The sequence below is a fragment of the Tinamus guttatus genome, unplaced genomic scaffold (assembly GCF_059628265.1).
Source record: "Tinamus guttatus ecotype Peru unplaced genomic scaffold, ASM5962826v1 Tinamus_guttatus_pri_ptg000201l, whole genome shotgun sequence".
Classification (NCBI taxonomy): Eukaryota; Metazoa; Chordata; class Aves; order Tinamiformes; family Tinamidae; genus Tinamus; species Tinamus guttatus.
In genome coordinates this window covers 443,818-461,073 of record NW_028288735.1, presented here as the reverse complement: position 1 = coordinate 461,073, position 17,256 = coordinate 443,818, and the positions used below count along the sequence as shown (strand labels likewise).

At 42.8% G+C, this 17,256-nt stretch overlaps 1 protein-coding gene across 1 annotated transcript in view; it reads right to left on the bottom strand.

Annotated features, from left to right (window-relative positions):
* Window positions 1-17,256, bottom strand: part of TAF3 (TATA-box binding protein associated factor 3) — a 98,643-nt gene that overhangs the window by 25,162 nt on the left and 56,225 nt on the right. The window lies entirely within an intron of this gene.

The following is a 17,256-nucleotide window of genomic DNA, read 5'->3' as shown; positions in this document are numbered from 1 at the left end:
GCTATGGCACAGCGGAAGGAGAAAAATCACTTGAGATCTCCCAGAAAATCCATGGCAAGTTTGAGAACCTCTGATCTCCCGAACTGCAGTCAAGCACTTTATCCGTTTGGATACACTTTCTCACTTCCAAAATGGACTTATCTAGGCAGGAAAAGGGGATTCTTAGCTTGGAATAAGCACTTCCCCACTGGAGTAATATGGGCACATTTATACTGGTTGTAATTACATCATTACATTCAGGCTGGTTAACATTCCTGTGGAGATGACATTCTTCCACTTTACCCCGTTTTCGTGTTTATCCACCTGTAAAAACGCATGACATTTTGTCCAGGAGGGTTTTGGAGGAAGGATATTGAGTGCCCTAAGGTTCTGGAATGGAAGATGGGATACAAACCACTTATGACGACAGTGGATTAAAAAAAACACACAACTTTTTAATGAACAGGTAATTTTAAAGAAGCAAACACAGAAACTATAATGGAATGCCAACACTTTTTAAAGCTTTTTAGAATAGCATCCTTCTTAAATACCTCTTTTTGAGGCTTTATTGTCAGGTTTTCTGTGCTGGTCTTTCTTTACTGTAATGTGTCAATGCTCTGATTTAGGAGAGTTGAGTCAAGAGCCCTGGGCTGCAGCACAAATCTTGCCAGCATCACAAATTAAGTAAAATGAGCTAGCAACTGTGGCTTTCGCCAGGGCCCGGAGGATTTACAGCAGCCAGCCCAGAGAGGAGACTTTGCCGGGGGATAAAGTCTTAGCCGTCCGTGAAAAACAGAAATGTTAGGGAGTTTGGTTTTGCCTGGCTGGGCACTGACATAAAACGTTTTAAAAAGTAAAGTTAGAGTATAACTGAGAAATTTCTATGGCCCGAGCCTGCACCTGCTCTGGGAAAAAACAAAACCTGGGTTTCAGTGTGCGTCGGAGCTGCCGCAGAAATCAGCTCTCCTCATCTGTTTGGGGGGGATGAAGAAGCAGATGTCCTACCGCCCTGCTTGCTGCTGAGCAATTCCCTCAACACTGAACAAATGAACAAATTCATTCAACAGCGTTTGCCCACCGACAGTTTGTTTCCATTTTAAATAATAATGATTAAAAAAGTGATAAAACAAGCACTGCACTTCAAACCCGGGATTTAGCGTATGCTTCTGCCTAGGCCACAAGACTAAAAGCACAGCCAAATCACAACATCTGGAAAAAACAGGTTTGTTCACATTGACTTTAAAGATAGAAATATAAAACATTTTTATATTAAAAATATGAGGATAAAAAGATATATATGATAGTCAATAAAGTCAAAGAGAAATGACTGCAAATGGCACTAAAGAAATAATATATATATATATGTACACACATGTATATACATATTTACTAAAATATGTATGTATTTGCTAAATATTTTTACCCAGCATCTAGGTAAACAGCTGCTCTGGTAGACTGCCTCACTGCAATATTTCATGTATTTGTACCTCCCTCCCATCCCAAGGTGCTTCTCATGTTTTACCTACTTGGTATTGCAGGAAACCAGCAGCTGCTGGATCAAAAAGAGCAAGGGAAAAATAAAATCAGCTCGGGTTTGCAGAGCAAGGCTGGAGTTCTGGGCGACAGGGAAGAGCCACGCTTATTTTTCTTTTAAGATCCAGTGAAATTGGCATTGGGGATGGCAAGGAGGGGCAGGAAAGGTTAAAGAAATCAGGGGCTCCGCGCTCCAGCTTTCCTGCACATTCCTGCAAGCCGCAAGGCCAAGGAAGCGGAAGCATCACCAGCCCTCTTGGAAAGCCTCGGATTCCCCCAAACATCTGGAAAAAATTCCCGGGGTCGGCTGTGCCCGGTGCAGGGCCCGCGGAAGCTCCGGAGCGCTCGCCACTTCTCGGCCATGCTCGGCTGACAATCTGGAATCCCATCTTGGGCAAACGAAACCCAAATTTCTCTTGGAACGAGGCCACGAGCTGATCCGCAGCGAGGGCTGGTTTGCTGCCAGACGGCAGCCCTCAAACCTGAGCCATCGCAGCTGTGGTCGTGGCAGAAAGAAATAGAGCTTTTTAACATTTTATTTTTAATTAGAGCAAATTAAAGCGTTCAGACTTAAATTCTATGGGCCCACTTTCCTCCTAAACATGTTGGAGAGGACGCGCATGCACGTGACCCCCTAAAGCTCATCCGCTTGCACGGGTGGCGAGTGTTTCAAACCACGAGGAGAGTTTTCATCTCTGTGCGTCTCGTTGGCTCCTGGACACGTCCCCGCACACCGGGCTGCCTGCGCTCCCCCCTATCTCCTTAGGCCACCTTATTAACGACGCTCCCCTGAGTTAGCATCGACGGGTCAAGTGGTATCGCCTGGGCCATCTGCCCTAATAACTCTCTCCTGTAATGAAAGGAGACCATTCGAGAGGCTTCTCAAGATAACGGATTTTTTCTGTTTTTGTTCTTTCCCGTTAGAGAACTTGGTGCTGGATCAATATGAATGCGTGTATTAGAGCTGGATGGAGCAATTGGCCATGATGTCCATGGGCCCCATGGACAGAACCCGGCTTTGGACAACCTGTGGGTTATGGGAAGGATAAGTTTGGCATCTGCAGTCCCCAAAATAACACACTGCTTAGGAGAATATTGTTTATTACGACAGTGTTTCATCCTGTAGCGTGTTAGGGGTGATATGCAGGACATGTAACGTTGCCTGTGTCCACGTAGTGAAGAAACGTCTTTGCTCTCAAGAAAAGATGATTTTGCTCTTACGACACAAGGAAAGGCAGCGAGGAGTCTCTTCCCTTTGAGAGCCCAGCGTGCTGGTCACCCCATGTGCTCCTGTCTTCTTCTCTTGACAGTGTGATGGTAACTTCATCTCATGGTGATGCTACAAAGGCTGAACTTGATAAATCTTTGGGATTGCGGGTCAGAAAAAGTGTTGGAATCCCAAATACCAACTGCAGGGACTCGTCACCCTTTTGAATGACGTGAAATGTCTCTAGCTGAGCAGTTCAAGCAAGAAGCTGAAGCTCTTCACACACAAAAGAGCAACCGGAGCAGCACAAAATATCCTTCTGCGTGCATCGTGTTTCTGTAGAAGAGCAGGCACTCAAAACCCCAGAGCTTATGGAATACATACCTTCCTAGCTTGGCCACGGCTCAGTACTGGGACAGCAATACTCAACACTTCCATAATGAACTTTCAAGTTTAAGATGATCTAGGGACTGTTTGTCCCTAAAACTGGCACGGCGGTATAAGGGAAAGAAAATCCGTATTTACTGCAGGGAAAGGAGTGCAATCACCCGTACCATGCGACCAGGCTCTCCCAGCTGCCTAATTAGAGGAGGCTGCGCACGTCGACAGCAGGTCAGATGAAAGTGAAGGCACAAAAAACATACGCAATGCTTTTCTGATTGAAGAGAAAGGCACCTATGTCTAGGCATTCTTCAAGCAAGAAAGGAGATGACATGAATATATAATTCATCATCATCTTGGTCATTATCAGACATTTTACTTGGTAGCTTCAGAGATAAGGGCTGCAGTGCTTAAAGCCTGAAGGATATCCTAAAGAACACGGCACAGATTGGGATAGACAAGATCTCTGCTCAGCTCCTGGCCATGCCAAAAAACTTACTGTGTCTGTCGGCGGGTATTTAATTTAAGCTCCGTTCCAGGTCTTCTGGAAACTAGATTAATATTTCTCTGTGTCATGGGTTGGTGATAGCATAAAACCATCTGACTGCACATGGAAACAAATGAAGTGCAGGGATCCAAGAATAACCCCACACCTCTTCAGCACAAGACGAAACAGGGTGAGATATGCCTTGGTCTAAAGCTGGACACTGCTTGCTACAGAAGGCACAACAAGACGTTAATAACAGCAACCTCTTAACCCCAGTGCAATTGCTGACGTATTCATAGCGCCAAGGTCTGGCAGGTAACTATTCCTCCAGAAGCCAACTCAGGTTATTTCTAAGACTGGAAGATTTTGCCATTTGATTAACTTCAGTATGGCAGCTACACGGTATTAGCTATCAGTGCAAACCCACTGGGATATGAATAAGCCAAAGATACATTTTAGAAAAATTTAACTCATTAAACAAAGGGCTTAATATTCCTACTATACCTTAGTAAGAAGAGACTTTTCACTTCCATTACAAGCAGAAATAACAAAACCAAACCCCAATGCCATGATAGGTTTTATCTCACAGAATCACAGAATGGTTGAGGTTGGAAGGGCCCCTTGAAGATCATCAACTCCTCCTGCTCAAGCAGGGTCACCTAGAACAGCCTGCCCAGGAGCCTCTCGGGTTGGCTTCTGCACATCTCCAAGGATGAAGACTCCACAATCCCTCTGGGCAAATCTCTTCAACTTGTTATACGGAGAGCACCAAAACTGAATCCTGATATTCTAAAGGCTGAGACTCGTAAGAAGAAACCACTAAGATACCTGCAATACGTTTTGAATTTACAGTGCTGGATTCCCTTCTGTCATTTCTCTGCTGTATGAACACAAGCACTGATGTGAGTTTTTTCCTGAACAGAGTGCACTGACAGATTTCTCTTTCACTGTGTAAACGACATCATCCAAGCTAATGCCAAACCCTGACATTTTCCATTTCAGCACTTTTACAGGAAGAATGTTGGTAATGTGGCACCACTGCAGGAGTTTATTTGCTCACTAAAACTGCCAGTGAGTTTATTCCACTCTTCATAAGATGCAAAAACCACCACGGTATAAACGAGGCTTCCCAAGCACAGCTCGTCATTTTACCTACAAAACTGAAATAGGGTAAAGAGGATGTTAAAGATGCCTGAAGTTCAGCATCCCAACTCATGAGCCACACTTTAAAATCTTGTTCTGAATGTCTGGGTGGTGTCTCTAACAACTGGTACTTTCCTGGACTGAACATGGAGAACATGAAGAACAGAACTAAGGGACTTCAGCTCCACCTTCATCAATCACCTCAAAATCAGTTTTTACCCTCTCAAAGCACTAAAAGCGATTTACACACCCCCCCTCCATCATGGATGACAAACTAGATTCACCAATCTTGAAATATATGGATGTTAACAATAATCTAGTTCAAGCCTTTAAGTATTTCAAGACCAGTTCAATTCAGAAATGGCACCTCTCCATCCTGTCGAACAACTGCTTCACATTCTTGGTTATGGATTTCTTGGTATGAAACTAAACAGGATCTGAATTTTTGAACACTAACCCGAGAATAAGAAGTCTCCCATTAGCCAGAAAAAAGCAAAACTGTAGTTCTGCATGCACAGTAACACCACAGTGCTGCTTTTAGAAGAAACAGCCTCATCCTTCCCTTCCTGGTTTGAGAATTTGTGTGGCCGACCAGGGAATAACGCGAGCTAAAATGAGAGAGAAAACTGCTGGTCTGTGCTTAAACCCCTGATCCAGTGGGTACTGCTGCTGTGCAAAGCCTGGGGATAGCAGAAGCAGCAAAGTCCTGCACCTCCTTGCATATAACCTCATCTTGCTCCTTCTCCATGATGAAGTGACTCAACTGTCTAACTCCAATGGAAATAAAACCATGGAAAAAAAAAGGAGAGGGGATAATTTTCTGTCCAGTTGGCAAGGGAAATAGCTCATCTCAGGACAGCACAAAGCTGTGGGAAGGAAGAGCAAGGAGGAGAGGAGACATCCCTCATTGGGCACTGGATATTATATCTTGATTGAGGTTGGAAGGGCCCGTTGAAGACCACCCGCTACAAGGCACAAGTTTAGCTACCAGGACTCCTTTAACATACTGAAAGCTGCACGACTAACACTTTGAAATACTCACGAATGGTGGTCCACACTGTATTACTTTTTTGAATATGCAACGTTTACCAAAACATGCTACCCAGAATTTTAAAAATCACACACCCAATTTCCTGTTGAAGAGAGAAAAACAGAGTTGGCAGATTGTTATCAGCTAAACTCACAATCTCTCTCTGACCTTACAAAATATCAATCTCATATTTGTGTGTATACAGCAAGAAAAAATGTCTTCCCCTCTAAATGCAGAGAGGGGGACCTTATTTTTGCTGCAACTTCTTAACAGCGGCTCAGCAGTTTTGCCTTTTGCATACACACACCCAAATAAATGCACGTGCATGAAAATGCAACATTCACAAGGCTGAAGCTGTTATGAATATTGTGGATTACAAGTAAAAACATGCACAGAAGTATCTTCAGAAAGTGATGTAGCAAGAAAAGCCCTGAGACCCAACTAGCTTCCTACAGCAATACTACAGCAGAGCAGGTTTTATTGATTTATTTAGGCAGCCCGGTGTTACTCTGAATTATCCATGATTGAGTCTCTTCCCCAGACTCCATGGAACACAGTGTATCATCAAAACGAGCCTCTTTTGATCAAAACATACCACTGGAGAGGGAAACCTCCACGACAAAACTGTGGACAAATCTGCATGCCCGAGTACTAATTTTGTGGTACTTTCTGCTCCCTCGTCTGATGCCCAGTCTGCGAAGCGGCCGCGTAGGTGTGTATATTTTCGCTTTAAAGGCACATCTGACTTTTAAAAAATGAAATTATTAGCAAAGACAAGGTAATTAGGCAATGACAATTCACACGGTACAACCAATCAATAACGGAGTGTATTAGTGGGACTGACAGAGGTGCGAGGCTGATATGTTATAAATGGCTATATACTGACCTGTAAAAATGCAGCATTTCCCTAACATTCTGCACAATAAAAAACTAAAATGCTATATAAGCAAGCCAACCTGAAATGACACCTAGTATTATAAATGGCCTAATCTATATGTTAATACTGTTGTATCACATAACTGCAGCAAGACTAAGATAACAATATGACTTTGGGGTTTCTATGGCTACATCCTGGACTAACGTGCCTGAAAGGCCTTGCTGCTGACACCACACAAGCTTTCTGAGTGCTTCTCTTTGGTTATTTATGATATGATTTATGATAACGACAACATCTCCTATTTTCTCCCCTCGTCAGATACAATAAATTGCCATCGTTAATCACCGGTCTTGCTTCAGCTATGATTACAATAGTATAATAGGGCTGAGCTATGGTAATACTGTGTATTAAGGTGTTTTTTTTCCCCCCCTTTAAAGAAATACGCACAAGTAGATCTTTGTAGCCGATGTCAGTATCTACAGTATTTTAATAATCTTCCTAGGAGTATTTTGGGGCAAAAATTCTATTACAACCAGGCGCCTGCACCGCTCCCTCTTGCGAAGATCAAATTTATGATCTAAAGACTCAAAATCCACCTCGTATTATCTGTATCTAACAATTCTCCAACGTAATGTGAGGGGTTTATATCTATTTTTCTTGACAAAAGGAAAGCAGATGGTCAGTCTTTTCGCTTTGCACCTCCGTATCTAATCTTAGTGGCTAAGCTTCCCAAACTGGCTCTTCAAGCCTCGCCAATCTTACTAAAAACAAATATACTGAATCTACATAAATGTTTTGAAGGATTTCACAGTGCTTTTCTTTTTATATACTATTATCTTATATAAAAAATACATTGTTATACCTTTAATAAAAAAAGTTAAAAGAAAATCTAAACTTTGAAAAATAGTTCATGAAGCAACTATTTATACCTCCTAGCAATACTAGGTATTTTTATACTGGGCTAGTTGTGCTTAATCTATCCCAATAATTTTTATCTGACATTATTGAATGCGTTTAGCTACTTCCATAGATTTGCAACCCACATATGCATCTGTGGAGCCAGACACTGAATACTGATTATTTAAAATTTAATGTTGCAGTAGAGCCAAAGAACCCAAACAAGGACAAGGCCCAATTTTCCCACAGACATCATCAATTCCTTGTAGCCACCTGTAACCTTGAAACTTGCATTTTCCCCAGGAAAGTTTGGGTTTGGAGAGGCATTAATACTTGTGTGCTATAATACGAAAGTCCCTCTCCTTGTCCTCAGGAGTCTCAAAGACAGACGTGATGGGGTAATTTAGGTGCTATTAATAAGCACGTTTCTATTTATACTGCTGCTATAAATAGAGAACTAGCCCAGTGCCCTTTGCTACCCAATTCTTGATAGGGTTTGTGGCCAAAGTGGAAGAGCCAGAGGGAAAACCCAGCAGCAATATTGCTCAGCGCAGCAGAGGTGTGTGTGGGAGGACCAGGAACACGAGGACCAGGGTCTCCCATTGAACCAGCAGCCCTTTTCAAGTTTGGAAATAGATTCCACAAACCCGCGTCCACAGTCCCCTCTGCCAGATGTGGTTTGCAAGTGGTGATGATTATATGTGTCTGCCTATGACTTGTTTGCGCCCTTCCCAAGTATTTTTGATATTAATCTTTTACATACCTCTCTACATCATGCAACTTCTGGAAAAACTGCATTATTGGAAGAAATTTGCCTTCAAAGTTTTGACAATGGTTTGCATAACTTCAAATAACTTGTTTCAACAATTCATCTGGCTGTCAATCCCATTCCTCTTCCTATTGTGCCTTCCTTGAGTTTGCAAGGGTGCATTTGAAACCAAATGAGAAGCTTGGCAGGTGGAAAACCATATCTGTGTCACTGTTAACACTTTGGTGACTTCTGGACACTCAGAGCAAATAACACAGTGCCCATATTTTGATACCTGTCTGTACATTTGAGCATCCTCATTAGGTAAGGGAAGGAAACCGAGTGTTTTCCCAAAACATCAAATAATACTTTATGGGGATGAGAAAGACTGGGGAAGGGAGAAGTTCATTTTCAATATATGAAATATGTATATTAAAAAGGAACTGGATCCTGTGTTCTAGAATAAAACCCTAAACTTACAGTATCTCTCCATATGGGCACAGATGAAAACAAATTATTGACATTTTCAACAAAAACCTTCCCAACCCATTGCCTGGAAACCCTCTGATGTGAAAACAAGAACCATTACCACCTCTCCAAAGGCTCTCCCTTAATATATGCACGTATGCCACATGCAGAAGCATTTACTGAATATTTCAGCTGCCAGAATATTCATGCATTAAACCTCAGAGGCAGTTAGAGATATTTTTTGTCACCCAAATGATTTTTTTTCAAAAAATTGCTAACCCAGAAACATATACCTACATGCCTTGACTTGGGGCTTACGGCTTTGAGGAGCATCCCGAGGTTTTGTGAGCGCGTGGACTCGGCACCGACGCGCTCTCACCGCAAATACAAACACACACACGTGCACCAGGAAGGATGCAGAGATGCAATATGAGCCCCATAACAAATACATCTCCTCCGTCTAGCAGAGGAGGAAATCACTGATGATAAGGCTTTAATAAAGCCTCACAAGCCTCAAAATTAAATTTGCTGGGCAGGGTTCACCCCCCAAAACAGAGCCCTTCAGGTGGTTGTGGTGAAAAGAGCCAAGGAAACAGGTAAAGAAAATGTTGACTTTTGAGGTTTTTTTTTTTTCCTTTCGCAGCCAGAAATCCAATCAGCAGCCGCTTGGTGTTGCTCCATCCAGCACATCCCTCTTCCTACCCACAGCAAGAGGGAAAAGTAACCTGTTGGCACCGTCGTTGCTCCCCCGGCAGCAGGCGATGGCCATCGGAAACCGGAGCTCGGTGCTAAGTTAGGTTCAAAACGCTGCTGCTGGCACTGATTTAGAACCCGAGGCGATTTATGGTGACCTTGTAATTCTCAGGGACGGCTACGAGAAAAATCTACGGCTTCTTCCTGCAGGACCTCGTGCATCACGCCAACATCTTCTGATAAACCTTCCTTCTGGCTGAATTCGAAGGCTGGAGCAGTCAGAACACGCTGCTGGCTGCCCTGACAGAGTGGGAGCCTTTTTGGAGACAACCCAGAAGACAAAAGGTTGTCTTGAAACCATTACTCCACGGCCACAAAAAACCTTACGCGTCTGCGGCTACCCCAGGGCCCTCTGTAAGCTGAATAAACTGAACAACAGGCAGTGCAGACACCAGAAAAAGCTGAGAATAGGAGGGAGCTGGGGTATTTTTGACAAAGAAGTTGCTGTTGCATTTTAGAAGACTAAGAGCTTACTTTTTAAATCAGAAATGCTGACTGTGGTGACGGCCTCCAAGCCAGTGTGAGGTTGCACTTGATGCTCGATTCATCCCCGAGGCTGCAGCGTCCTTGGCTCCGCACAAGGTCTGCCCCGATGGTCCACACGACCTTGGCAAAATGCTTAAAAAGAAAACGAGCTCCCTCCAAAACAACAGGTCCTGGGGCTCTAAAGCTATTTTAGAATTAGCTTTGAATAATTGTCCCACAATAGGAGTTTTCTTGATTAATTGCTTAAGATAAGGCCTCCTTCTCCTTGCTGGCCTCCAGTGACTCCCTCTACTTCCCCCAATCATTTTTGTCTCCTTCCGTTCGCCAGGAACTGCTAAGAGAAAAAAAAAAAAAAAAAAAAAAAACAAGAAACACCAACTCCATTACTTGGGGATTAGCTGAGAGATAACCCTACGTATTCCATTACTGACCGTTATTTGAGTAATTATTCAATCAAGTTTAGGCCATTTGAAAGATGCACTAATTGTTTTGCAAAGCTTGTTCACTCTGTACAGCAAAGAGAGGTACCTCGTGTCCTTTGGAAAACAAAATCAATGTTCAGATTGCAAAGGAAAATAAGTTTTCTGCTTTTAAACACCTAGTGGGGCTTAAATAGAAGTTAAGGATCTGTTTTGATCAAGTTTCTATGTGGCTTGATTGTATGCATATTCTACATAGAAAATTTGAATTTCCAAAAGCATTTCCAGATGCTGAGAAATGAATCCATGACTATTTGATCTTCCTCTTGCTACTCTCCTTTCTAAAACCATTTTCAAAAACTACATCTGCCAAACAAAAAAATACAGACTTCGCTTTTTAAAAGTCCATCAATCTTCTGGCTATCATCGCTGATTCCATGCAATAGTTACTTTCTCTCACATCAGTTATTTTCTACACATAGTTTCTCAATATTACAGGCGCTTTTGGGGCAGGCAGAACTAACCAGTCCTTGCTATCATCCAGCTGGGTAGTGTGGTGATTTTAACCCAGGTTATTTGAGCATCTTCCAGGTGAGCCAAACTAACAGATTTAACAAACTCGGACTTTTCCCATCTTTGTATGTGCCATTTTGGAAGGGGCAGATTTATCCATGGGAGCGAGTGTGAACTGTTGGTATTCTCGGGATTCGGTCGGAGCGAAGCCTACTCAGCCGTGGCAAAGGAGCTCTTTCCAAGTCAGGATTAAAGCCACTGGTAGGGAAGCTCGAGTTTTAACGGATAAATAGCTGCAGAGTGTGCTCAGCCAAACTCCTCTGCAGCCCTGCAATTTGTTGAGGAACAGGACTTGAAATTCGGTGGGGAGGGGATTATCCTCCTGCTGTGGCATGTAATTTTTAAGAACACCCACCCTATTAATCTAGTTACATGCCAAACAGTCAGCAGCAGTTTGACCCAAATCCTATTAGCAGCAACAATCTGTCATTACCTCCTCTCCCCAAAATGAAACACGCTCTGGGATGCGTTACAGAGAAACAAAATTAAAATGCAGGAGGGTTTTGTATATTAATGTCTCCCACCTCCCGATTCCAATTGTAAATTCACGGGGCAGGGACCTGAATTACGTTTGCAAAGCACTACGTTCACCCACATATTATGAATACATCATAAATATCATTAACATTGAAGACTCTATCCCATTTTTGTTCCTTTTATTTTGTATGTGGTTTCTCCATTTGCTCTTATCCCTTTATTTGCCTCCTTTTGTTTAGTTTTCATTGCTTGCCCCCTCCAAAACCCAGAAAATCTTACAGTTCTTGTCTTTTTGCTGCCCCTCATTCTGAGCTTTCTCTCCTGTTAATATCTAGCAGAAAGGTATAAACTGGAAAAGGCAAGAACACAACACTTGCTGTTTGTGTCACTTTGGGGGTATTTTCATGAATTGCAGGATACTGGTGGCCAGGAAAAGACAAGACTGAAGCTCGGGGTAAAGGACAAGGAAGCTCGTGAAACGCGGGACTGTAAAAAGGAGTAAGGAGAGGAAGAGAACATGAGGAGAAGTTGCATTAAATAAACATTACAGTGGCAAAAATCAGGGAGATGGATGTGGACACACAACCAAAGCTGCGGGAGAACAAGCCCCAGTGTGGATTTGGAGCAAGTCAGCTTCTCCTTGGGAGCTGTCTCAGTGAAAACAGGATAATCCTTGGTGTTGATGGGGTAAGTTTGCTCCCGTGGCAAAACATCTGCTTTGGTTCCTTCTCAAGGTGTCCCTTAGCACGTGAGCAAAGCTCCACCACCTATTGCTGGTTTAGTTCCTGCCATAGACTGCTAAATTCTCTAAGGTCTGCTCCTTGAACATTTTAGGGAAAGCTTTTATTCCTGTGTTCTTCTATGTGCATGACATGACATCTTCATGTCATGACGGATGCTATGGATTTATTTTGCATGCACCCGGAAAAATCAAAAATACTTCAGAAAAACCGTAGAGATAAGAAGCTGTTCAGTCGTGACATAACTCTGCATTTAGTAAAAACTACCACACTTCATGTTCATACAGCAATCACTCCCTTCAGAAGGCATTTAGATGTGCAGTTTTCATTGATGCTGCAAAAAATTCAGAATGAGGGAACTATAAATAGCTGAAGAATCACAGCTAAGTCACTCAGTTGGAGAGCACCCTAACAGAAAGTGTGAAAATGCATCCTGCTAGTGAACACATCATGGCCAAGATCACAGAATCACAGAATCCCAGAACGGTTGAGGTTGGAAGGGTCCTCTAGGGATCACCCAGTCCAAACCCCTGCTCCAGCAGGGACACCCAGAGCACGGGGCACAGGGTGGCATCCAGGTGGGTTTGGAAGATCTCCAGAGAAGGAGCCTCCACAGCCTCTCTGGGCAGCCTGTGCCAGGGCTCTGGCACCCTCACAGGAAAGAAGTTCTTCCTCACATGGACATGGAGCTGCCTGGGGTTCAACTGTACCCATGACCCCTTGTCCTGTCACCGGCCACCACCGAGAAGAGTTTGGCCCCATCCTCCCTACACTCTCCCCTCTACTTGTACATATTGGCCAGATCTCCTCCCAGTCATCTCTTCTCTAGGCTAAACAGGCCCAGCTCACACAGATGACTTTGCTTCCTTTGGAGCCCTTAACAAAGAATTCCAGAACCAGAAATATTTAAGTTGAACTTTGAGAGCTTGATAAGACGCTGGCAGACATTAGATTCTCCTCCTGTTTTTGAGCTTCTCTTCCCCTTCACCATTTCTGGGCTACAGACACAAACCTCAGTGCTTGTGTACTTTGTGTACACCAAGGCTTCATTAAGGACAATTAATATGATCTCAGTAATTGTGAGACAAAGTAACAACTATATATGTATATATATATGAAATATTATAAATTTTAACATAGTAGCTACTTGCTTTCTTTGCTGTAAATTCTTCACGAGCTTCTAACACACTTCTCCTAATGGTGGATAAATAACTTGAGCGATGGCTATTACAAACTTTCCTATGAAAATCTAAGATTTACTGAGTTATCTGCACAGAAAGTTGCCTGTAAAATCTATGTGCCTTCAGGGAGAAAGAAATCAAACCATAAAATTTGTGAGCAAGAACAAGAACACCTTAATCCTTAAAGCAAGAAAGGCCTTGTCAGGATTTGTCATCTACGGCTTCTGCAAATTAAAAAAAAAAATCAGCTACAGTAAAAAGTATAAGGAATTGGGAGGAGAAAGGACAGAACACAATTTTAGTCAGTACACTGAGAAACTGGAAGAACATTATTTCCATTTTCAATATGCTACACAAACTCAAGAGAATATTCCCCTTGATATGTATCATACATGCTGAATTAGAGTGGCAAAAATATTCATCATAAGGAATATGATTAATAAGCTCTATGAAAATTCAAGCCTAGCAAGCATTTAGAGACACAAGATACTTAATTCAGAAAAAAAAGTCTAAATTCCCTCTTGGTCAGGAGCCTTTGCCAAACCATTATTTGGGGCGTTTTCCATTACCAAAACCACTTGTTTCAGGACAACCTGTCCATGCCACAAGCACATAACTTTCACAGGCCTTTCATCCGCTGAGTATGAGGCCTTTGTACAGACAGCAAAGTCAGGGGTCTCATTTTACAGAAGAAAAAGCAAACAGGGCTATATAGGCTATCCTTCACACCACAAGCAGGTTGCAGAACTGGAAATAAAACTAAAAAAACAGAAGGGCAAGTTTGGAAACCTAACCCAGAACCCTTAAGTTCACCTTTTGCTTAAGGTAAAGTGCATTTTGGCTGATCGGGTGTTCTTCAGATGATGAATAATTCTCATATCCAGAAAAAACGAGAATCTATGTCCCGCTCTTTGCAGTGGAGAGGTCTTAAAAAACATATTGATGTTTCTTCATCCATAGTATCATCGTGCATCTCTCCTTAGAGGGGGCATGACAAAGACACCAAAGGAAGTTGCTTCTTCTAGACAGAGAGGTTTAATTCCTTGTACTTTGTTAGCTACTGTGGCCACCAGGCTCTGGAGATGCCCATCACACCATTGGACTCTCCAGGAAAGGGATACATTTCAACTTCAAAACGAACAGCAAATGAACCACAAGATCAGAGAAGGCAGTTTTTGTGCCGCCTCCTTCTTGGGCCCCCCTTCCCCACCTGTGCCGCGGATTAGGGTGGGGAGAGGCAAGAATTATCTCTGGAGAACTAGAAAAGATAGAATTGATTTTTGGTAAGAACTCCAAGGAAGTTCTTAATACCACCTTATCTTGGGGAGTAATACAGAAATGTTCCGGCACCGATCGAGCGCCTATCTGCAAAGCCATCCGCGCCAACGTTATCTCTACAGCAAAGCAGCTTTGAAGGGCAGAAAATAATCTACGTTCCCCCGCTGGCTGAGAAGGGGCTGCGTAAAAACTTGTAATACTGAGTTTAGGGTCCGAGCTAGGTATTTCCGTGACGTTGGGGAACACGCCGAGTTCGCTGCGGTGACACGAGCACGCGGCCAAGATAAGATTTGCCCATCTTGCATAATAAAAAAATCACAAATGTGGCACGTGTCAAAGTGCAGACATGAATCTAATGGTGAGACATCAGCTGAATCCCCATGTTCCTGCCCACAAATGTGTTCATTAAAAGTACAGATGTGGAAAGATTATTTGTGTCTCAATAAACTTCAGAAATCTATTGGCTTTAAGTGTTTCTTTAGGAAATGCAGCAAAGCCTAGGTTTATATGAAGAGGTCTTAGACTACTTGAAAGATATGGAAGGAAGACAACTCTTGGAAGCACGAGTCAGGACACAGCACCCAAAAGCTTGTCTATTTATTTCTTCTGACCACAAAATAGGTTGTAGGAGTGATCTCCTTTTGCCATCACAAATACTGCACTGTCTTGCCAGGAATAATTGAAAGTAGCCCCAGTGCCACGGACTTCTGAGAGCCACGTTCAAGGAGTCAATTTTCTGAGAAGTCCCTGGTTGAAAAGCTCCTGTTTCTAAGACACTCACTGAAATGTGTTCTGCTCTAAAAGTCATCTTCTTGCCGATACTTCTGCTATGAATAAAGCTTCTCACTTTATTTCCAAGCCTGGAAAACCGGGAGGACATACCCAGGGAGCACTTTGCAAGGTCCTCTAAAAAGCATCGGCCGTTGCTGCCGAGCTCTCCTGCACATACGAAAAAGAAGAACGTTTTGATCATCTGCTGAAGCAAGCGATTCTCTTCCCCGAGCTCCCAAGATCCCAGCTATCTGATGGAATATTTAAGCGGAGACTTCATCCCCCCGCAGTGCAGAGCCTAACAGCTTAGCCCCTTCACTTCGGTGTTCAATGAGCTCTTGTGTTCTATTACACGAGAAATGTGATTTTCTGCCCGGCTGGAAAATGATACTTTTCCCTAGTGCAGAGCTTTGCCCCTGACTCCAACCAGTCTAACTAGGTCACAGTCACATTTTCACCGTGCGACTGATATATCCCTTCCTCAAATGCAAAAGCCTATTGGACCTGGGGCAAGGAGCAGCTAACGTGGGATATAGCCAACCATCTCCTTGGAGTGGAAAAAAATAAACAAACAAGACTAGTGAACTTGTTACATCTCTCTGTAAAACCTTCCCTTCCTCATCAGTTTGGAATAGCCCCCTAGTATCTCTTCTTCTCATCAACCTTCTTATTCCAAGTAGATTTGAGGGCCCTGCTCTGCCAGCGATGGGCCCAGCAGTGCTTGAGCAGACCCAGGTCGGTGCCTTCGCTCCATCAAATAGGGATTATTGATAGTTTTCCCCCAGCGCTTTGAGCTCTCTGGGAATACTTATTTTATTCACTTGGTGGCCCCAAAACATGCTCCGTTCATCCCACTGCGTAAGGTACTATAGAGTTACCATTCAACATGCCCCAAGTCTGCCAAAAATGTGTAGATGTCCAAAAACATTAGGGTTTTGAGGGTGAGGAAGATGTCATGAGGAAACAATTCAGAAGTGCTACATGTTTTTTGAATTTCATTTTTACTTGACATGCCATATGCTTTGCTTACACCGGTTTAGCAGTTCAACGTAATAATTAAGCACTTGTTAACAGCATACGTCCTTGCAAAGCATGCACTGGGCTTAGTTACCCCTTCATAAATCTGGAGTAAAGCTGAAAAAGTTTACAGAGTTAAAACCTGCACACGAACAGACTGACATTTTCCACGTCAAATTCAAAGCAAAAGGAGTAAGAACTTTGAGAAAGGGGAAGCTCAGAATCGATTTTTCTAGATGGGCATTTACAGGCACTCAAAACATGATCTCCACTTAAAACATAAAATAGTCATTGTGTTGATTCGTTACAGCCCAACTTGCTCAAGTATTTGATTCCACATTATCTGAGAGCCGTAGTTATCCGAGGTCTCATCTTCTTAATGGAATGGAAGGTACAAAAGCGGAGCATTCAGTTTAACACACAATATATTATCCATACAAATTGGTACTCACTCAACAGACAAACTTTAAAACCAAATTATGGTACACTACCAACTCGATACTCTGCAGCAGAAACTGCCATTTAAAGCCTGAGAGCTTATAAAGCCTTTCAATGTTTCTAGGCATTATGAAATACCAAGTCCTGACCATGCGCTGGAACCACATTAGAAAGCTCATGTTTAAAAAAAAATGCTGGTTGGAAATTGTCAAAGTTGAGACCTTACAAAATACTAAACAAATACTATCTTACGGACTAGCCTACCAATATTATGAAGACATTCGTTGTCATAATCCACTAATGTGTCAAAAGCAAGATTCCTGGTGAAAATAGACATGCAGCTGGTGAATTTACACCTTCTTCTTTGCTTTGC